The sequence below is a fragment of the Ipomoea nil genome, unplaced genomic scaffold (genome assembly GCF_001879475.1).
Source record: "Ipomoea nil cultivar Tokyo-kokei standard unplaced genomic scaffold, Asagao_1.1 scaffold0642, whole genome shotgun sequence".
In the NCBI taxonomy this organism is placed as follows: domain Eukaryota; kingdom Viridiplantae; phylum Streptophyta; class Magnoliopsida; order Solanales; family Convolvulaceae; genus Ipomoea; species Ipomoea nil.
Window position 1 is genome coordinate 2,500,982 of NW_017617070.1, and position 10,235 is coordinate 2,511,216.

The 10,235-nt window shown below is 41.7% G+C and overlaps 1 pseudogene; it reads left to right on the plus strand.

Moving 5' to 3' along the window:
• Nucleotides 1-5,406: 5,406 nt before the first annotated feature.
• LOC109174627 lies at nucleotides 5,407-9,399 on the plus strand (annotated as a pseudogene).
• The last annotated feature ends 836 nt before the right edge of the window (nucleotides 9,400-10,235 follow it).

Genomic DNA, 10,235 nt, shown 5'->3' on the forward strand with positions numbered 1-10,235 from the left:
CCAAGGCATCAAAATTTGCAATTGATCCCGGCTGCAGCATCATGTTGCCGTAGAAATCATTAACATGGACCTCAGGGTCCGTACGGCCATCGTAACTCTTTTCCCCGGAGACCTTCAAATCAAGCGAGTAAGGCTGAGCCATTACCTCGGCTGTGAAAGGCATCCTAAGCAAGGTCGATTGGTCGACCGGGGGTGTTGCAGGGTGCGCGTTTCTGAATTGCGCAAACTCCGCCTGGAGGTTGTAGAGCAATCCTCGGGTCTCGTTGAGCTCGGCAGCTTGGGCAGCTCGGGCTGCGTCCCGAGCGCGTCGTCGTCGATGAGATCTCGACCCGCTATGCCCGGATGAAGCCTCCTGGCTGGCTTCCTGCATCTGTACGTCTGCCGGCTGGCGTTTCGGGTCTTGGGGCCCCAAACGTTGCCCATCTCCGGTCGAACACGATCAAAAGCTACCGCTCGGGCAACTTCTTCGGGGTCCTCCACTTGAGTGGGAACCTCGGCTGCTTGCTGGGCCTGCCGTGGTGCCTCCATCGCATCAGCACCCCCCGACCCCAACCGCGAACGAGCCGAGCGTCGAGCCCGGGAAGCGGGCTGATGCTGCGGCTCTGCCTGTGCAGCCGGGTAAACTGGAGGGGCGGCGGCTGGAGCCGTGTACGCAGGCGTGTATGGTGGGTAGCCAACCGGGGGTGTGTAATACATCGGTTGGCCAGGCCAATACCCGTACGGTTGAGGTGGGACCGGGTATGGATACTGGCCGGGATACATCATCGGTTGCTGTGGATATTGCTGACCGGGTGTTGGGTACCCCGGTTGAATGTAGTTCACCGGCTGTTGGGCGGCCGGGTATGTGTTGGATGTATGTGGTGGTGAGAGATTGAGGTTGAGGTCCATCGTCTGACCTTATTGTTGTGTTGCCTGGTGGTCGGATGAGCTCGCTGCATCCGCCTGGTCGTCGGCAAAGAGGTTTTGTGCCCACGGATACATGGTGAATGAGTGATCGGGTGCTCGTCAAGACAATAGCTTTCTTGTACGGGTCCCCACAGATGGCGCCAAAATGATACTGTTAATTGCCACGTACGCAGTAATTAAATAATCACGAGACCAATTAAAGCAAGTAAATATCTTTATTGATCACGGTGAAGGCCCTAAGTACAATCTACTTGGTTGCTCTGCGTACCGACTGACTGCGGTCGGGATTCTCTAACAACAACCTATTGATCGTCCAAAAGTCCCTCACCCTGTAGCTATCGCGGGTATTTATCGCGGCGGCGCCGGAGACACGAATCCGGCCGTTCGGCATGCTTCCCACGTAGCCACCACGTGTCGCCGTCCCGGGTGCCCTGCATGTCAACGCGTGGAGCCACCACGTGTCTCTTGTCAGCTCTCTCGCCAAAGGGCTACCACTCGGTGGTCGACACTCCCGCTCGGGCAACTCCCGGTCGGAACCCGACCGAGTTCTTCACAAGAAGCCCGACCTGTTACCTGCAAAGACAAGAAGACAAAAACAAAGGCACACCAACCGGGGTAAAATTATGTCGGTCGGGATATTCCCTACCAGGTTCAGTTGCTAAAACCTCGTCAAATTCTCATACTTGGGTTCCGGACACTGGAGCCACAAATCATGCAACTCCAAACATCGCTGCCCTTTCTACATCGGAGAAGTACACTGGTAATGACACTTTACGTGTCGGTGAAGGTATGGGTTTATCTATTAGTCATGTTGGCCGTGCCTCTTTTAATACCCCTTCTAGATCATTTACATTGTCTGATATACTTCACGTTCCACGTTTGTCTAATTCTTTATTATCTGTTCAGAAGTTTGCATCCGATATAAAGTCTTTTTTGAGTTTCACCCCTCCTTTTTTGTTGTGAAGGATATCAATACCAAGGAAATACTTCTTCGGGGCAATAGTTCGGGGGGACTATACACACTTTTATTACCTAGTTCGTCTCTGTCAGCGTTTTTTTCCGCTCGTGCCTCGACTTCCACTTGGTACAACCGTCTGGGTCATCCTCATAACCATGTTCTTAGCCATATACTTCGTTCTTGTTTGGTTAGTGGGTCTCGTGATAATATTCGTTGTCATAATTCTTTATGCAATGCGTGTCAATTAGACAAATCTGCCCGTTTTCCCATCCCTCGTGTTGCTTCCTCTAGTTCTCAAGTCCTAGATCATATTTACACAAACATTTGGGGTCCTGCGCCCACTTTATCTACTTCTGGCTTCCGTTATTTTGTGATCTTTGTGGATGACTATTCCCGTTATACATGGTTCTTCCCTATGAAATTAAAGTCTGATCTTTATGTCATCTTTGATAAATTCCGTACTCTTGTTGAACGGTCCTTTAATTGCAAAATAAAGGCCATTCAGTCTGATTTAGGTGCTGAGTACAAAAAGTTGCATTCTTCGCTTGTTCAATTAGGAATTCAACATAGACAATCATGTGCCTATACACATGAACAGAATGGTCGTGTTGAACGAAAACATCATCACATTGTTGAAACTAGTCTGGCTCTTCTAGCTCATGCCTCTGTTCCTTTGAAATTTTGGGATTTTGCCTTTGAGACTGCTGTCTATTTAATTAACAGAATGTCATCTTCTGTATTAAATAACTCCAGTCCTCATCTCCTGTTACATAAATCCCCTCCTTCCTATCTTTTTCTTCGTGTCTTTTGGTGTTTATGCTACCCTCATCTTCGACCATATAATCGTCATAAGATGTCATACAGGTCTTCTTCATGTGTCTTCCTAGGTTATCCTGAGTCCTTTAGGGGGTACAGATGCATAGACTTACATACGAATAAGATTTATACATGCAGGCATGTCAGATTTGATGAAGAAGTTTTCCCCTTTGCTACTAAAATTTCTTTGCAGGATCTATCTACTCCGTTTTCTGGACCTTGGGTGGAATTTGTTCTATGTCATAGCACACCTATTCCTGCCGTGTCCAATGATGAGCCGCCAGAACCGCCGCTACCAGCTTCATTCGAACCAGCCGTGGATCCCGGACAGGCTGCCTCGTCGGGTGATCCGGTGGAGCCCGTTGCTCGCCAGCGAGGCCGTCCACGTGGGCGGTCCACTAGGCCCAATGTCCGTACTCACTCTATGGCTACTCGCAGCAACGCAGATGCTCCTCTTTTTGCTCTAGCAGCTCAGGTGCATCCCACGGAACCCACATGTCACTATCAAGCTGTCAAATATCCTGAGTGGCGTGAAGCCATGGACCAAGAATTCAATGCTCTCCTGCATAACCACACATGGTCTCTAGTTCCACCCACTGCAGGTATGAATATTATTGGCTGTAAATGGGTATTTCGTACGAAGAGAAAGGCTGATGGTGCTATTGAAAGGCATAAAGACAAACTGGTTGTGAAAGGTTTTAATCAGGTTCCAAGCTATGACTTCTTTGACACATTTAGTCCAGTGGTAAAGCCTACGACTGTAAGACTCCTTCTATCTCTAGCTTTATCATCTGGGTGGTCTATCAAACAACTAGATGTTCATAATGCTTTTCTGAATGGTAATCTGGCTGAAACAGTTTATATAAAGCAACCCTCTGGTTATATTGATGCTAACTTCCCGAATCATGTTTGTTTGTTAAAAAGATCTCTGCATGTGTTAAAACAAGCTCCCAGAGCCTGGTTTAATTGACTACATACGTTCTTACTATCAGTTGGCTTTCAAGCATCCAAGACAGATGTCTCTCTGTTCTATTACTCTAAAGACTTTGCTTTGGTTTATCTATTGGTGTACGTGGATGACATTCTTGTAATGGGAAGTGATCAAGGTATTATATCTCAGCTCTTGTCTAAATTGTCTGCTACATTCAAAATCAGAGATCTTGGTGAACCAAATTTCTTTCTGGGTATTGAAACAGTTAAGAGTGACAATGCGATTATTTTATCTCAACAACGGTATATGAATGATATTTTAAAACGGGCTGGAATTTCTGAATGCAAACCCCTTTCTACACCTATCTCTATCTCGAAAATTGTCCCCTTCAATTCAGATCTATATGATGATCCCACACAGTACAGGAGTCTAGCTGGAGGACTGCAATATCTCACTGTCACACGACCTGACCTATCCTTTGCAGTTAATCAGTTATGCCAACATATGCATGCTCCCACCATGTCACACTGGGAGCAGCTCAAACGGGTACTCGGGTATGTTAAGGGAACAATTGATCATGGTTTGCGCATACGACGATGCTCATCTAGAGACATTCATGCCTTCTCTGATTCTGATTGGGCTGGTTGTCCTGAGGATCGAAAATCCACGAGTGGTTTTGCTGTTTTCTTGGGAAGTAATCTTATATCCTGGGTTTGCAAGAAACAGAGAACTGTTGCTAGGTCATCCACTAAGGCTGAATACAAAGCTCTTGCAGATGTTTGTGCTGAAGTTCTATAGATTATGTCATTACTGCGTGAGATACAAATTCCGGGTATTTCCATTCCAAAATTATGGTGTGATAATTTATGAGCTACATATATGAGCGCCAACCCAATCTTTCATGCGCGCACAAAGCATGTGGAGATTGATTATTATTTTGTTCGTGATCGAGTAGCTTCGGGCGATATTCAAGTCAACTTCATCTCCACAAAGGATCAACTTGCTGATATCTTCACTAAAGCTTTGGCTGGACCTAGTTTTTCTTCCCTAAGGGACAAGCTACAGGTTACTAGTATACACTGTGCTTAAGGGGGAGTATTAGGACTCTATGTATCTGAGTCTGTTTAGAACTTCTTATCATTATCACATTGTGACTCTCTACTTCTTATCCTTATCACAATGTGACTCTCTACTTCTTATTCTTATCACAATATGACTCTCTATTGTATATATTCACATCATCTGATCTCATTGTAATCGAGTTTAGAAAATATAATACAATCACTTCTCATGCCACATCACAATGTAATACTCAGTAATATATTCCCATAATATAACCCAAACACCCTGACTATTTCTATTTTTACTCTTAAAAATAATATATTACTCTGCATACTTCAGAATATCATGGTGGCAGTGTGGCGCGGCACAGCCCATTGAGCCATCCAGTATTTATGCAGTCAACCCACCGTCCATGTTCCTCTTTTCTCAGTCTCTTCCTCTACTTACATGCCTACAAGTACAAACCATGCACAGATTTCCTTTTCTGGAAGTTAGGGTTTTAATTACTCGGTAACAATTGTGTAAATGATGTTAGTTTTATTTACTCGGTAACAATTGTGTAAATGATGTTAGTTTTTGTTTCAAAGTTATATGCTATTATCGATATTAAAAAAATCTGCAGAAGAAACAAAGAAGTGTGTGTTTCGTGTAGATTTTCATAGCCCTAATTTCATTAATCTCAGTAGCTTTCTGGTGAATTTGTAGTGATCATGGGAGCTTCAGGTTCGTAAGGCTTCGGGACCATTTATCATACCCCATTTGCAGCAAGGTTTCCGGCATTGGGCATGTCTTCGTTTTGTTTATTGTTTTTGGATATTTGTTTTCGTTATTTGGGATTTTTTGAGTTCATTATTTCTGTTTGAGTGGGGTACAACTCTTGAATACATAAAACAAATGAAAATCATTAGGAAGTAATCTTTGTTCAAATGTTAATGGCGATTGCTTTTTAGACTTTCTGAAACAGTTGAGCTACTGAATGTATGCCATTTAGTGTGATCCTCTCTTTCTTCTACTTATTTAGATGTTGTTTCCTTTTCTGATTTTGTTCCCTTACTCCCTATACACATCACTATGTATTAACAACGAGGGCTTGACATTGAATCTGATATTGCTTACTTTAGCCTGCTACATTTGTATGGTAACAACACAGTTGAAGAATAAATGTGTTCTCAAATAGAGTTTAAATTTTGATTTTATTTCCAAATCTCATCACACATTTATTATTTCATTCATGAAACAGATTCTTTTCCCAATCGAAGGAAAAGGATGAAAACCAATGAAGCTCCAATTAACCAAATAGCTTATTTATGTTGGCACGAGGAACTTGAAGAGGCACTCCTAAAATGCTCTTCAGGAATTTTGGACTATTCTGATCCCTATTCTTTGTCCAATTTAAGGGAAAGGTTGGAATGTGGAAAGTATGGGAGCGTGACAAAAGAAATTGAGGAGCTTATGGCTCAAAGCAGACATTGCATAGATTCATGCTATGCAAGGGATCTTACACTTCCCTATAAATTCTTAGAGTTGGAAAAGAACCACACCACAGAGTATAAGGGAGACCGGTCTGCAACTACTGTAATTGATTTGGAGGATGAGCATGTTGCAAGAAATGTTCCAGTTGCTCGCTTTGTTCCTCCTGCACAGCTTGTCCCATCAGCTGGCCCTCTTCTCATCCTTGATTCAGATGATGAAGACGACAAAAAGCCTAATTGTACTTTCCAGGGAATCCTCTCCATTAATACTGTCGAAGGCTCTTATTCGAAAGAACATTTGGTAAGTATATTCAATGTATATTAATCTATGCAAGTCTTCTTGTGGCGGATAACAGAACAAAGCTGAAAGCCCTTTAATCTTTTGTATTTGATTTTTGGGAAAAATATAAGCTTATGAAGAATAGTGGCTCATTAGGATATGTGTGTGCAAAGGCTCTTGCACCAGTTTTATTTATTTTGGATTATCCAATTCAATTGCTTTCTCTATATCATGTGAATACATGTGTGTGTACCCTCTTCTTATGTGTTTGCGATAATTACCTGACATAGGTGCAGGATTCACCTGGAACCAAAACACCTAGAGGAAGTGCAAATCTTGCTTTTGAAACTGAAAAAATTAAAGACAAAGGTGTGTATGTTGGTGTGGAGGATGATTCAGAAACAGAAGATGGAAATGATGCTAATTTTGATGGCTTGGATGATTTATGGAATGAGCTGTCATTTTCTAGAGAATTGATTAAGGTACAGTTGTTTTATTCTTTACTCAACTACACCAGAAAGTCTTCTTTTTTGTCTTTTTCCCCTATAATCTGCATTTATTATCTTTTGAGTAGTTCTTGATTTGAGATTTTTAGGCACAGTACTTCTATATAATTGTATATCACATGCATTTCTCATGATGACCTTTTCATTTCTCTATCTTGTATTTTTGTGTCTCACTTTACGTTCCTTTTTGTGTGTTTGTGTTGCATGCTAGAATAAACTTATACACTGGTTTATTCCTGTGCTGTTAGATTGAAGTTTCCTAATGTCAAATAGGATGTTACTGCGGATGCTCCTTCTAACAATGACAAATCTGAAGATAAAGATGAAGAGTGTCCCCACCAAAAAACAAAAGATGAAGAGTGTGAGCATTCTGTCATCTTAAGAGATGATAGTGGCTATGTATGTCGCATTTGTGGAGGAGAAATAACGAAAAACATCCAAAGCATCATCGACTACCCGTATTCAAAGGTGTGGTCTTATCTAGTCCATCTATCCTTTCCTTTTGGACCTTTTTCCATATATTTTGCCGCGATAATACCCAAAATGTTTCATCGATATGCAGTAATTCTCAAATTGGTACTCGACTATCAATTCACCCAAAATGGTCCATCGACTATATAAAATTTACTCAATTTAATCCTTTGGTGTAAGTAACGGAGGATTAGATTTTATAGATTTGTTTCCCTTTTAAAACTTAGATTTCTTTAATTGAAGTGCTTTTTGTCTTCATTTAGAGTGCAAAGAATGCAAGAACTTATCGGTATGAAGGTCGAACAACCAAGGATTCAGGGCCAAGTGAAACTTCGTTTGAGCCCAACAAATCGTCGCATGAATTTGAAATAGTTGATGAAACCCCACCAAGTTGAGGGATTCAATTTTTTGCTAAACTTGGTGACGGATAACCCAGGGGGGTGTATAATGGCCCATGCTCCTGGATCAGGGAAGACCTTTATGATCATAAGCTTCCTTCAAAGTTTCATGGCTAAGTATCCATTTGCTAGGCCTTTGGTTGTGTTACTGAGAGGAATCCTGGCCACATGGAAGAAAGAATTTCTTAGGTGGCAAGTGGAAGATATTCCTCTTTATGATTTTTACTCTGTAAAAGCAGATAATCGAGCACAACAATTAGAAGTTCTAAAGCAATGGGCTGGGGTAAGGAGTATTCTGTTTCTAGGCTACAAACAGTTCTCAGTAATAGTGTGTGACAATGAAGCAAATAGAGCTGCTGTTGCTTGCCAGGAGATTTTGTTGACAGTCCCGTCAATTCTCATTTTGGATGAGGGTCATACACCAAGGAACCAGGATACTGATGTTTTGACTTCATCGGAAAAGGTGCAGACACCTCGTAAGGTTGTGCTGTCTGGCACTCTTTACCAAAATCATGTTAAAGAGGTGTTTAATATTTTGAACCTTGTTCGTCCAAAGTTTCTGAAGTTGGAAGATTCTAAAGCAATCAAGAGACGGATATTGAGCAGAGCAGTAATTTCAAGCAAAAGGAACCTAATAAAGAAAGGCTCAGATAATGAATTCTTCGAGTTAGTGGAGCACACACTCCTGAAAGATGAGAATGTAACAAGGAAGGCTACAGTTATACAAGATCTGAGGGAGATGACAAGAAAAGTTCTTCACTATTACAAGGGAGACTTTCTGGAAGAACTTCCAGGACTCGTGGATTTGACAGTCATCCTTAAGCTTCATCCGAAACAGAAAATTGAAGTTGCTGGGTTAAAGAACTTGCGAAGAAAATTCAAAATAAGTGCTGAAGAAGTGCATTATACGTGCACCCCCTGTTGAAGAGTCTCTCAAAACACTCTGTTAAAGAAAGGATTGATGAAGAGAAAATTGATATGATTTTAGATAATTTGGAGGTACGAGAGGGTGTGAAAGCGAAGTTCTTTCTAAATCTTCTGGCATTGTGCGAATCACACAGGGAAAAACTCCTTGTATTTAGTCAGTACCTATTGCCTTTGAAGTTCTTGGAGCAATTGACCATAAAGTTTAAGGGTTATTGTATTGGAAAGGAAATTTTCATGATTACTAGAGATTCGGATAATGAAGTGAGGGAATCTTCAATGGAGCGGTTCAACACATCAGCAGATGCACGTGCTTTCTTCGGTTCCATCAAAGCCTGTGGTGAGGGAATATCACTTGTGGGGGCATCCCGTATTATCATATTGGATGTACACTTGAACCCTTCGGTAACTCGCCAAGCAATAGGACGTGCATTCCGGCCTGGTCAGGAGAAGAAAGTATACACCTACAGATTGGTGGCGTCTAGTACACCAGAAGAGGAAGACCATACAACCTGTTTCAGAAAGGAATCTATATCAAAGATGTGGTTCGAGTGGAACCAATATTATGGTCTTGAGGATTATGAAATGGAGAAGTTGGATCCGAAACAATGTGGCAATGAATTTCTGGAAACAGCACGGTTTTCTGATGACATCGTTGGTCTCTACAAAAGGTAAGTCATAATACATTATGGTTGAGTCACTACTGTTTTTCCACATTCTATTGACTCTCTTTGTTTCTCTTTCCAGATAAAATGTAACAAAACAGAAATGTTGACTGTGGCTTTATCCTCCTAGGACTAACCTCATAACGTTAGTTCAAGATTTGGAGTGGAAAGTAGGGTTTGCATGATGTGTATATATGCAGTTACTTTACTGATCCTAGGTTGGTTGTAGTATAGACTTGTAGTTTGATACTCTTATCATTTGTAATGTGTGTAGAACACTGGATTCCTAGGTTTATGTTTTTGGATGTTAGTGTTTTTGCTTGTGAACCCAAACTACCCTTTCTTCAATTCTACTATTCATTTATGTTGCTGTACTTTGAGATTTACCCAAATTGATTAGCTATGCTATGCATTTAAATATTAAGTTTTCCAGATAAATGACAAGTTTTGATGGGTCAAAAGTGCCAAGTTGATCTCTTGTTCATTATGTTATACCTTATACGGAGTAATTGATTGGCCTCTTGACTTTCTGAAGTTTATATTATGCCAATGTGTAATACCCAATTCAGTCCATAACGTACTTGGGAAATGTTTTTGGTGGGCATTAAATTTTCCCAACATCTTGAACCTCACTGGAATATCTCGACGCGTCGAGTCTTCGGCGACAATTTTTCGGGTCGCTACTAGAAATTCTCGATGCGTCGAGTCTGCTGATCTCGAACGGTAAGACTACTGGAATAATTGGACGTGTCAAGTCTCGAAACCTATGTTTCTACCCTCCAACATTGTTTTGACGGGAAAATGATTGAAATGTGAAGAAAGAAGCATGTATTTCTCAAAAATGTG